Genomic DNA, 22,247 nt, shown 5'->3' on the forward strand with positions numbered 1-22,247 from the left:
GGGCAATGCCCTTACAAATCCTAGAAGCCCTGTTGTTTTGTTCTGTTTTGTTTCTTGTTGTTTGTTTTTGCATTCTTTCTGAAAAAGTTTTTTATTCGGAAACAACCTAGGACTTACAAAAAGTAGCAAAAATAAAAACTACAAGGAACAACTGTATACCTTTTACCCAGATTTGCCCATTGTTAATGTTTTACCTATTGGCTTTCTCATTTGCATGTTCTAGTCTTCTCTCTCCCTTTTCCTTCTCTGTGTACATACATTAGTTTTTTTTCCTGAATTATCAAGTTACATTCATCATTGCCCTTTTAGCCCTAACTACAGCGTGTGTATTTCCTAAGAATAGAGATATCCTATTATGTAACTACAGTACAACTGTCACCTTCATAAACTTATATGGATCCAATATTTTTTATTTATTCTATTATCTATATTCTGATTCTAATTTTGTCATTTGATCAAAAAACATCCTTTACAGCATTTTCCCCTTCAAAACAAGGCCCAGTCTAGGGGCATGTATTGCATTTTATCATATTTCTTTAGCCTCCTTAATCTGGAAGATTTCCATAGCCTGTCTTCATTTTTTATGACTGACAATTTTGAAGGTTACAGATATCCCACTTCTTTTCTCATGGTGCTTTTCTCACTTTGTATTTGTCTGCTGTTTCCTCCTGATTGGGTTGAGGTTATGCATTTTCAGCTGGACACTGCATAAAGGTGCTGTGTCCTCAGAGTAGCATATCTGGAGGTACACGGTCCATCTTCCTTAACTGGTGATGTTAAGTTTGATCACCTGGCCAAAGTACTTCCCAATTTTACAATGGTCTAATTACATTTTTTTCCTAATGTGGATATTCAAATTGTCCCAAATTTGGCCAGCGGAAGCTCCTCCAAGCTGGCTCCTGTGTCCTTGTGACAGGTTCTCATTTGCTTGAGCACTTCCTTGCTTTCTGCTTTAAGAAGATGCTTCAGTCTTGTATATGCCTTGGAATCAACCGTTTCTCCAAAGAGCCCTTGTTCCTTTTAGAGAGGCAGGGTCTTAAAGGAATGGGTGCTGGGTATGCTTATTGCTACTGGGGTGCCTTTGTTCCTTGGCTCTTTCAGTGACAGAGCTAGGAAACATATGTAGGCATATACACATATACATATACATATAATACACATGCACACATATACGTACACATATATAATACACATGCACATATACACACACACATATATGCACACATATACATACACACATATAATACACATGCACACATATGCCTACACACACCTATAAGATACATGCATACATATACACCCATATAATACACATGCACACATATACATACACACACATATAATACACACGCACACATATACGTACACACATATAACACACATGCACATATATAGACACACATATATGCGCACATATACATACACACATAATACACATGCACACATATACGTACACACATATAATACACATGCACATATACACACATATATGCGCACATATACATACACACATATAATACACATGCACACAAATGCCTACACACACCTATAAGATACATGCATACATATACATATACACCCATATAATACACATGCACACATATATGTACACACATATAATACACATGCACACATATACGTATACACTTACATATAGATATTTTAAAAATCGTAAATTCACTCTGATACCTCCAATCCCAACCCATCCCCACAGGGTGTTTTCTTGCCTTCTCCCATTTCATAATAACTCTCGTCCTTTGCAGTGAGAACCCTGGCTCCCAGTGACATTAACACATTTACTCATTTGCTCAATCCCATAATACATTTAGTATAGTTCCAAAATTGCTTTGTCCAACCACTATAATAAACGAACCTCCTGCCAAGTGTTCATGATCTGTTGGCGCTTCTTCCTCTCTCCTCCACACCCCATCTTGCCCAAAACTGAGCATATATAATCTAACATTGTGTTCATAAGTTACTTGATATCTGTTTGTTTGTTGTGTTTTTTTTTGACATTTAAAATGAAAACATCACTTATATTGACAGTGTAGAGTCACAATGGACAGTTTCACAGAACAGAAATGAAACAGACTCAAGACAACAAAGTGTAAAGTTGCCGTAGACAGGTTAATACTCTCCACCTTTATCCTCTTTGTGCCGGTTTGAGTGTATTGTGTCCCCCAAATGCCATTATCTTTGTGGTTTTGTGTGGGGCAGGCGTTTGGTGATGGTTGGATTTGCTTGGAATGTGCCCCACCCAGCTGTGGGCAATGATTCTGATGAGATGTTCTCATGGAGGCGTGGCCCCACCCATTCGGGGTGGGCCTTGATCGGTGGAGCTACATAAATGAGCTGACTCGGGGGGAGGAAGAGAGTGCAGCTGGGAGTGATGTTTTGAAGAGGAGCAAGCTTGCTAGAGAGGAACGTCCTGGGAGAAAGCCGTTTTGAGGCCGGAGCTTTGGAGCAGATGCCAGCTGCCTTCCTAGCTAACAGAGGTTTTCCGGAGGCCATTGGCCATCCTCCGGTGAGGGTACCTGATTGCTGATGTGTTACATTGGACACTTTGTGGCCTTAAGACTGTAATTGTGTAGTGAAATAAACCCCCGTTTTATAAAAGCCTATTCATCTCTGGTGTTTTGCATTCTGCAGCATTAGCAAACTAGGACACTCTTCTTTACCACTCTCTGCTCCAACCTCCTTATTATCTGTCTCAACGGTGGCCATGTCCTCACAGGCCTCAGCAAACTCTCCTTCCTCCATCCCCTAGCCCAGGTACTGGTGAATATGGACACGTTTGACATATGTCAGGTCAGACATGTGGTCCAGGCGAGCCTCAGCAGCAGCTGTGGTGTTGCTCAGCCTGCACACTGCTTGCTGTTGTTTGGCGAGGTCTCCACCAGGTAACGGTAGGAGGGTGGTAATTCATGCCAACCTTGAAGTCAGTGGGCGCCAAACGACAAATGGGATGTTCATTTGGTCTTCATTTTGGCAATGGCAGCATAGATGCCTTTGGAAACATGTTGCCATGATACAACGAACAGCATGGCGCTGGTCACATTTCACCATCTGGTTGGTTGGCTCAAAGCAAGGTAATCTCTGCTACAGTAAATTGCTCACGGTAGGCTTTCTTAGAAGAGGGCATATATGGCCAGAGGAAAGTGGTTGTGGGGTTAGAGCTCCAGGGTGGTCTGGAGTTCCAGCAGATCAACACTCAGGGCACCATCAAACTTGAGGGTGGCAGTGATTGAGGACACAACCTGGCTAATGAGGCAGTTAAGGTTAATGTATGTTGAGGTTCTACGACAGATGTCATAGGTGGCCTCGTCGTCTTCCGTGAAGATGCAGTCTGAGTGCTCCAGGGTGGTGTGGGTGGTGAGGATGGAGTTGTAGGACTAGACCACAGCTGTGGACGTCTGGGGGCGCTGGGTAAATGGTGAAGTGATTTGTTCTTTCTTTTCTTTTTTCCTCCCTTCAGTGTGATTATGATGTTCATTTGAAATATAATGAGGTTCGTGTGTTTGTTTCCACCTTCCTATTCTTACTGATTTAATTTTTTTGAGTACATGGTTTAATGATATGCTTTCAAAAGTCAAAGTTAATTTGTATGAAATATCCAGAATACATAAATCCACAGAGGTGGAGAGTAGATTGATGTTTCCAGAAGCTTGAAGAGGGGGCAATAGGGAATGACTGCTTAATAGGCATGGAGTTTTCTCTGGGATGTTTTGGAACTGGATAGAGGTGGTGTTTGCACAACATTGTGAATGTACTAAATGCCACTTAATTATACATTTTAATGATTACTGTTATGTTATGTGAATTTCACCGTGATTAAAAAAATCTTTTTAAAGGGAAAAAATGTGAAAGAACTTCACTCCCTCTCATATCCCTTCTACTCTATTCTCCCCACTCCTAACTGACAATCAGAACTTTATTGATTTTCTGGTTTATCTATCCTGTCTTTCATTTTGTAATGATAGATAAATATATGCATGTTTTCTTATTTTCTTTTCATTCTTGTGCAAAAGGTACCATACTATGTATACGCTTTAGCATTTTACTTTTTACATTTAATAATATCTCCCTGAAATCACTCCATAATAGTTCACAGGGTTTATCTTCCTTATTTTTTACAAGGCCTGGTACTCCCTTGCATGTGTGTATTAGAGTTTATTCAGCCAATCTCCTTGAAAGCTTGGACTTTTAGGTAGTTTCCAACATTTTGCAATTACAAATGATGCTACAATGAATAGCCTTGTGCATATATATTTTTGTTTTCCTGGAGGTGTATCCTCTAGGTAAATTCCTAGAAGTGGAATTTTGGGGTTGAAGGATAAGTACATATGTGGTTTTGTTAGATATTGCTAAATTCCCCTCCACTGGGGTTTTTCCCAGCATGTTAAACTGTTTCCCCCAGCCTTGCCAACAGAGTATATTGTTAAGTTTTTGAATTTCTGCCAGTCTGACAGGTAAGCAGTGGTATCTCAGTGTAGTTTTAATTTGCATTATTCTTATTGTGGATAAGTTTGAACAGGTCTTCGTGTGCTCTAAGGCCATTTTTATATCTCTTTTTGTGAGATATAAGGCCATTTTGATATCTCTTTCTGCCCATTTTTCTGAAGATTTGTGGTCTTTTTTCCCCTAAAAATTTAAAAGTTCTCTAAAATTAGAAACATTAGCCCTTTATCTGGGAGATATGTTATTGTATTAGGTAGGGTTCTCTAGGGAAACAGAATCAATGAGAGATATCTATGAATATAAGATTTATAAAAGTGACTCACGCAACTGTGGGTATGCACAAGTCCAAATTCCGTAGGGCAGTCAGCAAACTGGAACTCCAATGAAGATGTTCAGTGAACTCCTCAGGAAACAAACTGGCAACTTTGACGAACTCTTCACGAAACACTTCGCTGAGCAGCTGAAGAAGAAGTGAAGGTCCTCTATCTGTCTCACTTAAAAGTCTTCAACTGATTGATTGGATTCAATCCAGCCAACTGCATTCTCTCATTGTGGAAGACACGCCCTTCAGTGAGTCATCAGTCACAGCTGCAGCCCATTGACTGGTGATTTAATAAACCAGCCTGTTGGTTTATTAACCAGCCACAAACGTCCTTGCAGTAACAGTTAGGCCAGTGCTTGCTTGACCAGACAGCTGGGTACCGTCACCTGGCCAAGTTGACACATGAACCTAACCATCACAGTTATGAATATTTTCTCCCAATCTTATAATTACCTCTGGATTTTGAATTATAGTTAGAAAGCCTTTCCTTACCCCACAGTTAAAGAAGAATTCATCCATGTTTTCTTTTTAGTACTTGTGCAATCTTATTTACCTGAATTTAATAGTCACTTAATTTCCATTTTTTTTTCCTCTGCAGGCTCCTGATTTCTTGTCAGCTTAGATATTGTTAAAGAATGTTTTAAAATATTTTATCCAGCAGTTTTAGTTGTGTTAGAGGGTCAGGGGACGGACTCTTCCTTACTGCTGGAAGTCAGCCAATTTCTTAAAGTTTAAGCTCCTAGTTGCTAAACCCATATGCTTACAATGTGTCACTCCCTTTGATAATTTGCTTTTGGTGGATCATAACATTTTCTTTTAAAACTATTGAAAAAGGAAGTTACCACTACACTACAACTGATAAAAGGCTTAACTTACTGTAGCCCAAACGTGGTCCATAAAAAGTGATAAGGCTCATTTCTCATTTCTCATTGCTCAACTAGCCGCCTTACCAGTTTCCTCCTAACCCAACCAGATGCCTACCTAGATTGCTCCTCCTCCCACTTTTTTTTTTGGTAGGGGGAGGGAGTCTGTTAATTTTTTAAGTGAAAGAGACCCGTTATATGTAAAAACATTTACCGAAACAAAGAAACAAAAAAGATTTAATTTTAGTTATAGTGTGGTACATACTAATTTTTTCTAAAAGCATCTTTCTCTATTTGCTTAAAATACTATAAAATACGGACTACTCAGTTGGATCTATATTTTTTTAGAGGAAAAACCTTTAACAAAGTAACCTTCATTTGGAAATATGGTACTTGGGTTCTTTACGTGATTAGCAAATAGTGAGACAATTCAAATTTTCCTCAAGTTATAATACCAAACAGAAATCTACTTCTCAAGATTAGAGCTATTTGTTTAACAGAGAAATGAGATTCAACTAATCTTATTAATAAACTGGGAATGTTTAATTACTCCTTAACAACACAGTGCATTTCATTAGGTCATTAGCCAATAGAAGGTACTCATGCTTCTTTCCCTGTCATCTATAATTAATAAGGCACAATAGCCCATATTCACAAGGTTCTTTTATAGCTAACAAAGTGCCAGGTTTTCACATAGTAGCATTCCCATTTATCAACAATATTATAGATGAAAACAAAACTCAACATTTTGGAAAATTCCTCTTTCTAGTCCTGTATGTGTTCCTGGACTTGATCTACTGCAGTTGTTATTTCTGGCACTTGAGGTTTTTTAATTCAACTCCACAGACATTACTCTGAGCAGGTCTCTCTATGCAAAAGTGCAAAAGATTTAATGCAGGCTCCATCCAAGAAAAGCTTGTTTTCTTTCAGCCGATTTTGGGTCCCCTTCCCTCTAAACTTTATTGTAAGTTCTCTTATGCTGAGTATTTGGTAAAAGGTTTGAGATGAGCTGTTGGTTAAAAAGAGAAAGCTGCTGGGATATTTACCAGACCAAACATAATCTCCAGTGTCCAAGATACCTTTTGTAATTTTTAATAATTAAGTGTAGAAATCTGAAAATATGGGTCTGCTTTCAAAAAAAAATTCCCTACACATAATCCCCTGGAAATTCAGAATCTGTAAAGTGTGCTTGTCCTTAATTTCCTCTTAATTCACCTCCTGGATCCTAGCATGAGTCTCTGTAGCTAGTACTCTCCAGGGTATTTGCTTAATAAATATTTGTAGACTGAAAGGATAAACCAACAGTAGTAGACAGTGTATGGGAACATGTTGGCAAATCTCTTAGATCTGAAATAGTTTAAATGGTTTGATATCATATCATTTAAATTGATCATTATAATATGGAACAATAGCTCTATAGTGAGAAAGTCATTTTCATGATTGCCTATAAATATTGCATAAATATGGCTGTTACAAATGATAGGTTTATATTAAAAATATTGAAAAATATAACAAATTTGGTGAACATTGGGATAGACTTCCTGGGGGAAGAGATGGCTTGATTTGTAAAAAAAAAAAAAAAAAAAAAAAAATTCAGATATGAGAGGAAAATGAACTTTGTAGAGTAATAAAGCCCTTAGTGGGAGCAATCGGCTGGTTAACTGGGTTGATTTTTGTCTCTTTCTAGGGACACCCTTAGTGTATAGTCTGGTATGCACTGAAATCTTTTATCCTTTCCAACTCTGCTGGGAATCTTCGTAGATGAGGCTCCGCTCTTTTTCACACTGCACCGTTGATTGATGGCTGTGCTCTGGATAGCTGGGAAATGTCAGAAGCCTACAACTTGAGTTGTAGACCAGGGGAGAGGAGATGCTGAGAATAAAAGGAGTCATCTATGGGACTCAGGAGGCACAAACTTGGCTGCCATCTTTGTTTGAAAATTTCGTGATGCGGAAACTGGCCTGACACCCTCATCCACAGGGGGCTAGAAGTCACTTTCCAAGGAAGGCGCAGGGATAGCAATGTGTTTTTATCTTTTGAAGCAGAGAGAAAACTAATGAAGGCAAAAGAAGTTTCCAAGGGCTACAAAGGTCAGTCTTTATGTGTCTGTTGGCAGATACGCTAACTAGGTCTTGTACATTTTGAACTGTAGAATAAAATTTCTTGGCTCTTCAGAAATTACTCTAGAATTTCAGTCTCTGGTTCATTTGGATTCGTGTGTGAAAAATGCTTACTGCATATGTACCAAAAGGCAGTTAGATGGATACAGCAGTAATTAAATCAGTATTTTAAAAATGTGGTTTTAGAGAGTTAAGGAAATTGAATCTTGATGAGGTGGTTAAACCATATTCCAAGATATAATTTAGGGACTGCTTTGGGCCATAAGAGGTCTTTGCAAATCCCACTGGAATTCCACAGTATGACAGTTTATCTGTCTCAGCAGAGTTGTTAAAATGTTCAGTTACTAGAGCCAAGCCTGTTGAGGGAAGCTTTGCCAGGTTGAGGGACTCTTCCTTCTGGTGCCTCAAGGTTGAGAGAGCTTTGCATTTTCCCTGCAACACCCTGGGGTGTAGCTGGGGCTAGGGCTGGGGCTAGAGCCAGGGCCAATGGTGACACATAAGGCAGACTCATCTTAACACAGAGGGGGCTTCAGGAAGGTAGCTTTAAGCCTAATCATGATTGGAGAAAAATTCATTTATGATAAATCGAGATTTGTAAGCACAAGTTAGACCAAATCTTCAAGCTACTTTCCTGAGCAGCCTTGTTTTTATATCCCACCCTGTGTCCCCACCCCTAAACTCTGCGGGCTGCAAAGGGATTCGTTTACCCACTTTAATCTACACCCTCTTCTAATGGTTCAATGCCATTTACAGATGTGAGTCTTCAAGATCTAGCATTCCTGAGGCCTTGGTGGGACAAATGAGAGGATGGAAAGGAAGGCACCTTGGCCTAAAGCCCCCTGCTCAGCTGTTGTCTTTCTGGGCTCTGATCCAGCATCTACACTCACTGCCAGGATGGTCTTCCCCAAACACAAATCCAGTCATGCTGCGCTCATTAAAAACCTTCTGTGGTGCTGCTCCAGCTTTGTTCCCTACCTCTGCAAACAGTCCACACCCAGGCCCTCGCATATCTCCACGTCTTTGCTTATGTGGTTTCGTCGCCTGGAAGAGAAAATCCTACTTAACCTTCAAAACTCTGTTTTTGTATCTTTTCTTCTGACTTTAATGATCTTCTACTTTTATGTCTACCACTAGGACAGAGTTAGGCTCCTTCCTCTATGTGTGCCCACAGAACACAGCACTTACGTATCAGATAATATTATGGTTAAATATTCACACACCCACATGTGCACACACACACAGACATTTTAACTGTATTGAAAGCTCCTTGTGGGCCTAGCCATGTCTTCTTTAACTTAATAGTCCCACATATAGTACAGGGCCTGTTTCTTGGAAAATGAGGAATTAATCAACTAGATGAACAAATCCAGCAGTCCCAGAAGAACCATCACCACAAGATGTCTGGTTACCTGAGAGTTCTCTTTATGGAAGAGAATGTTGAGAGTGTCCCAGATTCCAAGGCATTTCATTTTGTCCTGATTCCTTAAACAGAGGTTAACACAAAAATGTTGAGAGTGGGAGAAAGTCATCAGGAAGGCATGAGAGTTGCAGACATTGCAAAAGCTGAAGTCACTATAAAGTGATCTGTAAAGCTTTGAATGGCATTATTTTTTTCTCTTCAAGGAGAAATCACAAAGCTAGTACCTGGCAGGTAGTTGATGCTCAATAAAGGTTACATCTCATCCTTCTTCTCTTCTCTGATGAAGTGAGGTCTACCTGCTCCTTGATTTATTCATCCCAAACCAAACCAAGGTTTATTGAGCATTTGCTCTTTGCCAGGCCATTGTCTGGAGATACAATGAGAATAATGGTGGACTTAAAGCATGCAGTCTAGCAGCAGACAATGTTCCCCAAGGATCCACCCTTGTCCTACTCTCTTTCTCACAGTTTTCTTGGAAGAACTCATTTTTTTGTGTGGGTTCACCAGTGCTCTAAATACTGATGATTTGATCTCTATCCCAGATCTCTTTCCTGAGCTCCAGATTTTGTACCTCCAGTGACAATTAGCCATCTCCACCTGATTCCCTCAAGTACTGCAAATGTCACAAGCCTATGGCTTTCCCTGCTACCTTCCTCCCCATGCCCAATTTTCATTTCCTAATCCCCACAAATGGCATCGCCACTCATTTACCATCAATGTCAATGAGCATTTGTTGAATGCCTACTTTGGACCTTGCACTGGGTGAATGTTTTGATATACAATGTCCGATCATTGACTCTTTCTTCTTCCTGTACCAGCCTCCCACTCCCACTCCCCCAAATCCAACTCATTTTTGATTATTGGTTTGATTGGTATAAAGTTTCTTTTTCCCCTTCTTTTCCTCTCCATAGCTACAGTCCTGATTAAAGTTTTCAAAACCTCTCACTTTTACCACTGAAATATGCTCTTCTCCTCTATGCTTCTAGAGTCTTTTCTGAAGTCTCCTGTGACTCCTCGTTCTTATAGAATAAAGTCTACACCCAGCTTGAGAGCCAAGGTCCTTCGTGAGGTGGCTCTGACTCACCTAAGCAGCTTTAGGTCCTTCTAGGCCCTTCCCCACCCCTGAGCCTTCATCTCTAGCAAGACAAAGTTTTTTGTTAATAGGCCCCAGCCTGCTCTACCGTGGTGTCTTGCTCAAGGTGTTCCATCTCCTTGGGGGGACTTCCTTCTGTTTATCACTTTTTGAACTCCTACTCAGCCTTAAAGGCCAAGCTCCATCCACAATCTTCTTAGTTTTCCGGTTTCTCCTTAAAGTGTACTAATCTCTCCCTTTCCTACACTTCTCAAGGGCTTTCTTTCTACCTATGGGGCCACAACACTACTTTCCCCAGGAAAGCTTACTGTGAAGTGCGAGAGGGGGCAGGCTGTCTCTACAGTTAGTCTGTCTCATTCCACTTCTAATTTAAAAGTGATGATATGACATTGATCATAATCCTCATGGTCTCAGATTATGGGGATGGAAATATCCCAAATCAAAGGTTCTCCTGGAGCTTTACTGCTTCATTTGGTTAAAAAAAGAAGAAAAAAAAATTAACTGGAACACATAAATGTCCTGTGAAAACCAATCAAGCAAAATAAAGTAAAGCAAAGCAAAATCTAGGATTAAGTACGGTAGAGTCATTGTGGGAGTTTCAAGGGAAAGGGCAGTGGGAGCTAACTAGGTTTTAGGGAGGTTTAGCTAGAAAGAATAATAAAATGAAATCACTAAAACAGTGATAACTTCAAGGCAGGACCCTAAACAAATGTCATGTCATTGGCTGGACTGGGTTGGCTAATTGCCCCACTTTGCCCCAGCTGGTGTGAAATAAATTAACTTGGTAAGTATTAACCATGAAGAAGTACTTGGGTACAGAGGGCATAGTGGCTGTAGATAGTAGGAGAACTTTATCTGGAGTCAGACGAAGTTGCATCTAGGGTGAAAGTCAACGGAGTAAAATGGCATAAATAGTAGAGCATAATTTGGGCCAAACAACATCAACAAGAACAAACTTTGTTTCCTCGATTATATTTCACCCTTGGAGTATATGGAAAATCACTCCAAAACTTTGAGTTTCTAGCAGAGCCCAGTGTGCACACTAAAGTAATCCTGGCATTTGAAGTCATTTATATGGTAGGAAGTAAAACCATCCACTAAACTGGTGGTTTGAAATAAGCAAATGTTTCTCACCTGAGGATGTTATGAGGTCAGGTGATCCCTGCTCTGTGCAGTTGTCCCTACCTTCCCTGCCACCCTCCCCAAGTTGTCTTGCCCTCCTCAGGGCTCCCACAGCTTTCTGGACATTAAATGGCATTTTCCAGAATCTTTGTAAATGTGTTTTTGTTTTCCTTCTAGACTGAGTGCTTTTTTAGGGGGAAGGGATCTCTAGGCCATTTCTTAAAAACATTTTTGCATTTTACCGGGCAATGAAAGTCTAAGTTTTGTTTTGCCTTTTCATGGTTATTTTTACTTAATGAGAAGAGAGAGCAGAGTGAGGACATGTAGGAAGAATCTGAGCTGTTTCAACTTGAGTCCTCCCATGCCAGAGAGGAATGAGAGGAAATATAAACATCAAACAAATGAAAGCTTGATGGTCATTTATGAAGCAGCAAGCATCTGTTGAGGATCCTACTTAGGAATGAAGAAGTCAGAGTTGAACGAGAGAGCTGTTCAGGCCCCAGAACCACATCAAACAATACAGCTTCAAGGGCAGACACCTGAGGGGGCATGGAGCAGCACCCCTTCCCCAAAGTGGAGAACAGGGCTCCTCTTCTGGGCTCTGGGATGGTGGCCTTTTGGTGTAAGCAGAAGAGAGGCTGCACGTGCAAGGAAGAGTCTAGGTATCCTGCAGGAGTTCTCCCCCACCTCACCTCCAGGTATCTCTTTACTGAAAAGAGAAGGCTTCGTGGCTGCAGGCTTGGGTTGCAGGCAGGTCCCACCAGCAGCCAGCTGGGTAACCTGGAGCTCTGAACAGGTTTCACCACCATTCAAGTAAACACTACAAAGCCCCCTGCCCTTTTATTCTAAGAGAGGAGCTCTGAAAGCCAGTGTGGAAATGGATGGGGACGCACTTTGGGCTGTCATGTCTGATATCCCACCATTAGCACTTCACTCCTTTGAGCTAAGGTGAGGTCCCTTGTTAAAAGGCAGCTCTGCCTGGAAGGTGGAACATTCATGATCAGTCCTTAACTTTTTGACTCTTTCCTAAGGGACTCCAGCTGCGAATGGGGTTTAAAGGGAAAGACCGAAACAAATGAGTCCTGAGGCACTGGATGGATGGGGCAGAACTGCCAGGCAGCCAGGAGGTGAAGAGGGAGCCATGAGGAAGACTAGAGAGACTGGGAACATGTTGGAAAGACAGATGGAAAGGAACAGAAATTCTTGCCCTGCCTCAGTTGGCTCCTGGGCTGGTCTTGGCAGCACAGGCCTGAAGAGGAAGTAGAACGAAGCCAGTGGCCCTGTCCGCTCTGCCCGTCCGGGAGCCTCGCCCGACGGTGGGTCTGGGAGCAGGACACAACTTGAGGCCACAGCGGCCCTTCCCTCCACTGAGAGCAAGAGTCAGGCTCATGAAGGGACTTGGTGGAGAGGAGACTGCCGGAGGAAACAGACGAGCAAAGCAGAACCTCACCCAGGACTTCAGGCAGGGAAAACGCACATAGGAACGTGGGTTTCTTTCTGCAAAGGGAGCTCGGCTATAAATGGCAAAACATGGTTTTATTGGGGAAATAGATTACAAGAAGACATTCCCCTCAAGGGCAGGGTTAGTTTTCAAACCGTACCCCTTTTAAGCTCCTAAAACGAGCATCCCTTAGAAGAGAATTTCTCAACCTCGGTTCTACTGGCATTTTGGGCTGGATAATTCATTGTTGTGGGGGGCTGTTGTGTGCATTGTGGGCCGCATCACAGCACCCCTGGGCTCTGCCTCTCAGAGGCCAGGAGCACCCTCTCCCCTCCCCCGAGCCGTAACAACCAAAGAAGTTTCAGGCGTTGCCAGATAGCCCTGGGGGGTGCAAAATTGCCCCTGGTTGAGAACCACTGGCTTAAACTGTTCTAAAGGAGGATATTTCTTTGATGGATTGTTCAACTATTTCCTAATCCCATTTTTTCTTCTTTTCCTAACTGGCTAAGTTTATAAATTCATTCATTCAACCAAGTTTCCTGCTCAATAAAGCAGGAACAGTAACAAGAAATGACATTTTGGAGTTTCAGAGGAGATAGACAGTGCTTAAGCAAATGGTAGACAAATTGTGTCTTATTTAACCAATTAGCAGCATAATTAGCTCTTTTGCAAAATTGCTAATGGAAGCAGTGAGGAGTGCTTCACCAAAGCAGAGCCAAGGAGTCAGAAAACCTGGAGTGAAGCCCTGTTCCGACATGGGAGGCCACCTCTCTAACCCGTGGGATCCTTGTCTTAAGGTGAGAATAATTCTCCCTACCATCCCTCACTTCTGAAAGGAATTGTAATGCATTTCAGATGAGAATGTATATGAATGTGCTTTGTGCTTCCTTTACTTCTTTAGCCCACTTGCTTCCCAAATGGGTCTAAGGTGGTGTGTGGCACATGTGTAGTATACCTATAAAGTATACCTATAAAGTATACCTATACAAGGTACCTGGTTTTATTGTTCCCCTGTTATCTACCTAGAAGCATACAGTAAAAAGTTGCCCATAAGAAGCTTTCTGTAGAGTAATTTGCCTCGATCAAAATAGCGATTTTGATAATAATTGCATCAAGCACAGATGGGGGCTAATTTTCTCAATAAACCCATTGAAGCCCCTATTGCATAAAAACAAAGAAAATAGCAAAACAGAGGTAAGAACTCTCAAAAGGGGTCAATTCAATGAGTCATATGTGAATAATGGCGTAAATGCTTAATGGACCCACGGAAACAGGATGGGCGTAACTTTAGCAAATGACTAAAACAGAAAAACACAGAAAAATATACAAAAATTTCACAAGAGGCTACTGCTGACCTCCTTCATTGGAAATGCCATGAAAGTGCAAGGCTATGTAACGTGAAACAAAAAAAGTAGGTGAAGGTGGCACGTGGTAAGTAGACCATTGAACAAGTTGACCATATGAAAGCTGACTGTAGAGACATGGATTATAGGCCAATTGGCATAAATTATATTGTTTTCTTTGAAAACTGCACTGCTCTGTTGATCCTGGAGTAAGAAGGTTCAAGTGTTTGGAATAAAAAGAAAAAAAAATGTAGGCAGATACAGGAAAAGTAAAACGAGGCAGGGTCAACGGATAGAGTTCTGCCTGAAGACTTTATCCCTCCATAGTCCTGGTGCGTATAAAATCAAGATAGGGCTGGAGCTCACCCTCGGTGGAATTATATATTTGTTTATGTGTTCATTGTCTGTCTCCTCGCCTCCACAACACACACACACACCTACACACACTACTGTATCCCCCAAGGCTTTTTCTTTTTGCTCCTTCAGGGCTCTCAGGCACCGCTGAGTGTTGTTTCTTTAGTGGTAGATGTGGGTCACTTCCACCTCGACCCCTGACCCTCACACTAGCTCGGCGGGCAGGGGTCACACGACATCCTCAGCAACTCTCAGGCCTGGCAGCGCAGGTTAAATGTCTTCACAACAAAGGCTTTTTTGGTCATTTTTAATAGGAGGAAGCTGATGTTCAGAGAGGTTCAGAAACATGCCCCAGCCCGCATACCTAATATTTAGCCTTGCTAGTATTTAAGGCCAGGTCGTTTAACTAAAATCTTTCTAAAATGGAGAGATGGACATCAGACAAAGGAAGGCCTTTCTCTCTGTTCCCAATTGTCCTGAGCCTTCCTCAAGGACTTCTTGTGAACGTCAGGTCTGTACCATGCCCAGGTGCAGACGAGAGCCTGAGCAGCTCACCGGGTTCAAGTGACTGACCTGGTCCAGGTGGGAGACACACCTGCCTAAGGCTAGTGGCTTTGGGCCCCAGAACCTATTGGAGCTGATGCTCTAGTAGTGCTTTCCAGCAGAAACATAATGTGAGCCATGGGAATTTCAAATTTTCTAGTATCCACATCAAAAAAAAAAAAAAAAAGAAAAAGAAAAAGAAAATGAAACAGGTAGAATTAATTTTAACCATATATTTTATTTAACCTAACCTATCTGAAATATCATTTCAACATGTAATCAATATAAAAATTAGTGATATTTTAATATTAAATCTAACATTGCATTAATTAAAAAACACTGGACTTTAAAATTTACTTCCTCAGTCACCCCAGCTACGTTTCGAGTCCTTGATAGCCACATGTGGCTGGTGACGACTGCATTTGGTGCTGGTGGCAGGGAGGAGGAGCCCCCCCCCCCATGCCTCATTTCAGCTCTGAGTGAAATGCTTTGTGAGATTCTGTAGACTCCCCAGCATGGCAGTTCAAGGGGGTGAGACTTCTTACCTGGAGACTCAGTGTCCCAGTACACAAGGCAGAAGCTGCAGGCCTATCAAAACGCAGTTCCGAAGTCACATCACATCACTTCTGCTGTGCTCTATGGTTTGAGGAAGTCCCCAGCTCACCCAGATGCAAAGAGAGAGGGAACAGACCTCCTCTCAAGGGAAGAGCGTCAAAGAATTTGGGGCCCTGTTTTAAGACCACTGAACCCCCTGTAATGGGTTGGATTGTGTTTCCCAAAAAGACATGTTCACACCCCATCTCCCAGTGCCTGGGGGTGTGACCTTATTTGGAAATAAGGATTTTGCAAATGGAACCAAGTTAAGGAGATGAGATCATTCTGGATTAGCCCTGGAAGCCCTCAGTCTGATGACTAGTGTCCCTACGATGGAAAGGAGGGGAGGCTAGGGACACACAGTCACAGAGACACAGAGGAAGATGGCCACGTGAAGATGGGGCCAGAGATCAGGGCTCTGCAGCCACAAACCAGGGAAGGACAGGAGCCACCAGCAGCTGGACTAGACAAGGAAGGTGTTCCGGTTTGCTAATGCTGCTGTTATGCAAAACACCAGAAGTAGATTGGCTTTTATAAATGGGTTTTATTTGGTTACAAAGTTACAGTCTCAAGGCTATAAAGTGTCCAAAGTTAAGACATCGACAATAGGGTACCTTCATCAAAGGAAGGTCAATGGTGTCCAAAAAACCTCTGTTAGCTGGAAAGGCACGTGGCTGCCATCTTCTTGCTTTGCTCCCAGGTTATGTTTCAAAATGGCGTTCTCCCAGGACGTTTCTCTCTCTAGACGTCTGGGGGTATTCTCTTAGTTTCTCACAGGCAAACTCTGGAGTAGCGAAAGTCTACTTTCAGTGGCTGTCTTCAAAATGTCTCTCTTGGCTGCAGCAGCACTGAGTTCCTTCTGTCTGAGCTCTTTTATAGGACTCCAGGGATTAAATCAAGACCCACCCTGAATGGGTGGGGTCCATATCGCCATTGAAATGATTCAATAAAACGTTTTGCCTACAGTCAATTGAGTCACATCTCTATGGAAACACTCAATCAAAGGATTCCAACCTGATCAACACTAATATGTCTGCCCTCACAAGATTGCATCAAAGAACATGGCTTTCTGGGGGACATAATACATCCAAACTGGCACAGAAGGGCTCTCCCTACAGTCTTGAAGGAAACGTAGCCCTGCTGATACCTAGATTTCAATGTCTGGTCTCCAGAACTATGGGAGGATAAATTTCTGTTGTTTCTAAGACACCATCCAAAGGAGTTAGATTTGTGTGGGGGTGAGGTTTTAGCTTTTACTTTTCCCCAGCCTGTAGAGACTGGGGCTGCAGGGCTGCTCAGAGGACAGCCTTGCTCTCCTCCACCCCTCTTGCAACAAGATGGCAGTGCCTCTGGGGTGCACCTTGTCACCCTGATAATCCTTGGTGTCAAATCAGGTCCAAGGGCACTCCCGCCATCATTGTTCCAAGTAAGGAATTGTTGCCTCGTAGGATGTGCCACCCGCTTTGGAGAACTGTGTTCTGCCAACTTGCTCTGGGATGTCCAGACTCGAGCATCATCTCTTGGTGTTTCCTATGCCCCTGCTTAATTTCTGTGCATTTCATCCTAGGTGGTGGTTCAAGGTTACAGACGTTTCCTCTTTTGTTGAAGGTGAAGTTTATATTTTGGTTTTTTTTCTCCTTGTTACTTTGAGGTGATTTCCAGGAGGAGAAGGTGACATCATCTTAACTTTACTCTGCCATTTATAAACTGGGAGTCCACACTGCCTTATCAACAATTTTCATATTCTACAGCAGAGATCCACAAACTTTTCCTGCAAACGAAGAGAGTAAATATTTTGGGCTCTTCATCGCAACTACCCAACTCTGCCACCGCGGTGCAAAAGCAACCACAGACACTATTGAAACACATGCGTGTGGCTGTGTTCCAATAAAACTTCATCAATGGATGCTGAAATGTGAATTTTATATAATTTTTTTGTGTCAAAAATATTACTCATCATTTGAATTGTTTTCCTCCAACATTATAAAATGTAAAAACCCTTAATAGCTCACAGACCACATAACCACAGGTGATGAGCTGGATTCGACTTATGGCTGTAGTTTGCTGCCCCTGCTGTGCAGCATCCCCTCCACCTTCGGAAAGGAGCTTCCTTGGAAGTGGCAGCAAATGCCCCCTTCCCCTGTTAGAAGAGCAGGTGGAGGTGGGCAGGCTCAGGAACACAGCAGCTGGGGTTGCTGATTCCTGTCCCCCTGGAGCGCCCCCTCCCAAGTCTCAGAAGTCATAAGAGAAGGGTTTTCCTGCTTTTTGGATGAGCTGAGTCATGTTGAATACTGAAGAAGATGAGTCAGTTTAGAAGACTGAGGAGGGAGGTGAGCGAGAGGGGCCAGGTGCAGAGACCATCTGCAAGGCTGCTGGCATGGAGGTGGCCAGGTGGGAGGCTGTGAAGCCTGAGCTAGGGTAAGGCCCCAAGGACACACATGAAAGAGCAGGTTTGGTAGATACCGCTCATTATTGCAGGTGTGGAACTTCTCTGCAATGCTCAACCATTCTGCCTGCCCAGCTCGTTTCCTAGATGCCTAAAGTCTATTGAATTCCCAGCGTGCTGGACTCTTGGGCATCAGCACTGCTCTGGTGCTACCAAACCCCTGAGTGTTGGTTTAGATCTTTAGAGTGACTCTTTGCTGATGTTTGATATGCAGGGTGGATTTTATGCTGCTAAGCGCTTAGGTCTTTGACCCCGCAGGCCCCGATGGAGGAGAAAACCTTGTCTGATGGAGCTGAGCCCAAAGCTAAACATACAGAGTGTCCAGCTTTGTCTCACCAAGGAATGTTCTTCTGGACCATTATTCTTTCAATCAGAGAATAGTTCATCAAGGCCGTCGTTCATCGAGGTGGCTGCCCGGAGTACAGGAGAGGACTATCTCCCTCTGTTTACAATCCCTTTTTAGCCTTCCTCCGATCCTGTGCTCTTTACGTTCTCAGAGATACCTGTGCACATAAAGAGCCAATGATGGCTGATTTCTATTTCACTCTTCACCAGGTAAATTCAACCTTCCAAGTAGATTAGTAATTTTAATTAAACCTACTGTTTTCTGTAACACCAAGGAAACATCATCATCTGAGTTGTTCAACCAGTGAGATCTCGTCAGCTGAACTGTCCTTAATATTATAGTGCCTATAAGATGCAAAAATCACCAGCTTTGTGGTCAATTTTTATTTTTATTTCTTTGCATTTCTTCTGTTTTCCATCTTTGGAGGAGACAATAAATTGGGATGATAAGGCACAGCAGGTATGTTTGTGTTTGTGTGTGTGTTCTCATGCACATTTAAGTAAAAGCATTTTGACTCTGTGGGTGCAGGAGGATTCTTCAAGTACCCCAGAAATAACAAAATCACCTTTGCCTTTTCCCACCTTCAAATGCAATTTCTTGTCATGTCTAGGAAACAAAACCATACTCACAGAATACATCCTAGCACTTACAGGAAGATTTGGGGGGCCAATTCCAAGTCCTCTTTCATTCAGAGTCAATTTAAAGTCTTATGGAAACTGCCCATATAGTGACTTTAATACATATAACAGTTTAAAGACAAACTTGATCTGATCCTTATGATTTCACTATATTCATATTCCCATGCAAGTGATATTAATGTGGAAGAAGTCTCCTGAAATAGCAGAATTGGAAAAATATTTCAAGAAGCCATTCATCCTGCCAGCTGCACACCAGGGCATCTTGACCGCGCATCTGGAACTACAAGAAACGAGCCATAAACCTCTGACCTGCAGGGATGATTGAATCCGGCAGGGAGACGAGGCCGGGCTGAGCCCAGCGAGCGGTGGCGGATGCTCAGGGTGGGTTCCCAACCTCCCTGGGAGGAGGGTAAACCGAGCCAGGGAGCCTGTGCAGACATTTATCAGCAGGACGCGAACAGCCAGGATCACTGCGAGGGTAGCAGAAAGGAGGAGAGAATGAAAACAGGGGTAAAACGCTGCCCAGGAAACCTTTATATGAGGTGGAAAATGTGGAGATGCACAGAGAAGGAGGCAGGATGGGGCTTTTCCCCCTAGAGCCATCCAACTAGAAATGCACATGGATGCAAGAACTGGAGCTGGAGAGCCCGGAAATTCTATTCTGAAATCAGAATTCCTTCTACTTTAATATGCATAGGAATAACCTGGGAATTTTCTTTAAAAAGCATATTCTGATGAAGTCACTGTTGGGTAGGACAGATTCTACATTTCTAACAAACTTCCAGATGATGCGATGCTCCTGGACCCCGCTGAATAGCAGGGCTATAAATTGAAGACAAGATAGGAAAAGAATGAAGAAGGAACTGAAGGTGGGAGGGAGGGTCCTAAACCCCAGTACATCCGTGTGGGCCATGCACATCCCTGGGGAGGCCTTTTGGATCGTTCGGCAACTAAATCTCCTTCGTAGGATTCATGGCAAGGTTCCCTCTTGTAAGACTTGGGGCCCCTCACTTGCCTTGAATCTGTGGGACTAAATGTGGGGCAGAGTAGAGGGGTCATTCATCTCCACCCCCATCCCCCCCCGCCGCTGCTCTGTATGTTCAGTGTTTGAAATTTTATAAAATAGAGAATATGGCCTTCGAAGATACAGATACTACTTCTGCTCTTTGGGCATCAGTTTTCCCTACCTGTAAAAGCTGGGGGACTTTGGTCTAGATGGGTGATCCCCAAGCCGTGTCTGTGGCACTGTGGTGTCACCAGTGTCTGTGCATGCTGCTGCTATGTAACAAGTTGGCGCCAACTGGGTCCCTTCAACCTTCCAATCTATGGTCAACACTCATGCACTCTGCTTCCTTTTTGTCTAATGTGTCTTACGTGATAGCTGTTTCTATACTTAGCCTCATCTATCCTCATTATTTATTGGTTTCTTTCTTTAACCGTAGAATGGAATAGTCCTTTTTTTAAAAAAAATAAAAAATCACAAACATTCATTACTTTCCCCAAGGTAGTCTGCAAAACTTTTGAGGAGCCACGTATGAGGTGCACTCCAGAGGCTCCTTTCCTTGGCTGACGTTCTTCTCCCAGTCTTGACTCAGGGCTGTTGCGTTGGGGCCCAGAGGAAATGGCAGAGAAACCAGCCCTGCTCTACCCTATTGAGGCTGGGAAAGGCCCACACATCAGATACCCACAGAGTCTTCCTGTCCGACAGCAATTTTGGGGCTCCTCAGAGGCCATTCTGAGGCCATTCAGGCACAAGCCTGGCTGGAAAGTATGATTGTTCTGAAAACTCAGCAAGAACGACACCAGATTTGTACTGAACACACTTGCCCTGTTGAGGTGGGAGGGGGTGGTTCCCGGCACCCCCTACTTGGTTACATGTTAATCCTGTCCCAAGTGATGGCTGTAACTGAGATCAAAATTGGAAAGATAAACAAATCTCAGCTTCAAACATTTGTGACATCCTCATATAATTAATGGATGAAAGTGAAAACTTAAATTGCCCTCATAAAATGAAAATAGTTATTGGGATAAGCTTTATTCCCCCTATTAAATAGGAGTCATGAGACTTCTATTTTACATGGAAAAGGGGAATCAAAAGCATTAAAGGCCCATTATTTAAAATCAAAACAATCTTTTATTGGTTTTTTATGAATTAAAAAAGATCAAGGACTTTTCAAAGCTCAGAAACAAAAGTGAATAAATTTAAGAAGAGGATGTAGCATGGAGGGAAATAAGATTAAAATACTAGATGTTCTATACCTAAAGTAATAGTTCTCCCCCACCCTTGTATTTTCTAGTAAAACAAAGATGAATCATTTTCATTAGCTAAGCATATCCTAATGTTCTATTAGCTAAATTGAAATCTTATTAGAGTCCCTCATGGAATAATTTAAGCTAGTATTCTTTATGTGGCTCTGCATATAAATATCTAACTTCAGAGTTTTAACTAAGATCCAAATCAAACAAAATTAGTTAATTTCATCTTTCAGTAAGACGTTGTTCAACTAGTACACAGGTGTACTCTTTGGAAAGAAGCTGGCCAGAAAAATACATGAAACTGAGTACGGAAAAATTACCAACATGTACTAAAGACCATAGGTTACCATTTTAATGACTTCAAGAGCAATTTATTCAAATAGCCAGGAGGGGTTTTAATCAACTGAAAATATTTGAGTAGGTTCCATTTATTTTCACCTGATCGCAGAATTTAAATCTTCTTGTTTTCTTTCCCCACCAAAAGACTATAATGCTTTCTTGGGTCATGCCAATGAACATAAAGTTCTTATTGTTGGAATATGGACAAACAAGGAGCTCTCACTCACTGTCTACTTACTCTTGATTCATGTCTAAAGCACTTACAATGAATGATACCCTTGCCTCTTTGTTCTGCAAATAGAGACGAAAACCTCCAAAGACTAGATTTTCTTGCACAGCTTCCAATAATAATACTTGATTACACAAGGAATTGATGTAATAATAGTTTCAGATAATCATAATGCTTAGCACTTAAGCATTTGTCATCTTCAAAGTCTTTTAACTGTTTAATTCTCATAAAACCCCTGTGAAGTGAGGAAGTCAGCAAGCAGTACATCACTCTCATTTCATAGCCTCAAACGCAAACCACCAAAGAGTGTTCATCTCCCC

This window comes from Choloepus didactylus, chromosome 20 (genome assembly GCF_015220235.1).
Source record: "Choloepus didactylus isolate mChoDid1 chromosome 20, mChoDid1.pri, whole genome shotgun sequence".
Taxonomy (NCBI): domain Eukaryota; kingdom Metazoa; phylum Chordata; class Mammalia; order Pilosa; family Megalonychidae; genus Choloepus; species Choloepus didactylus.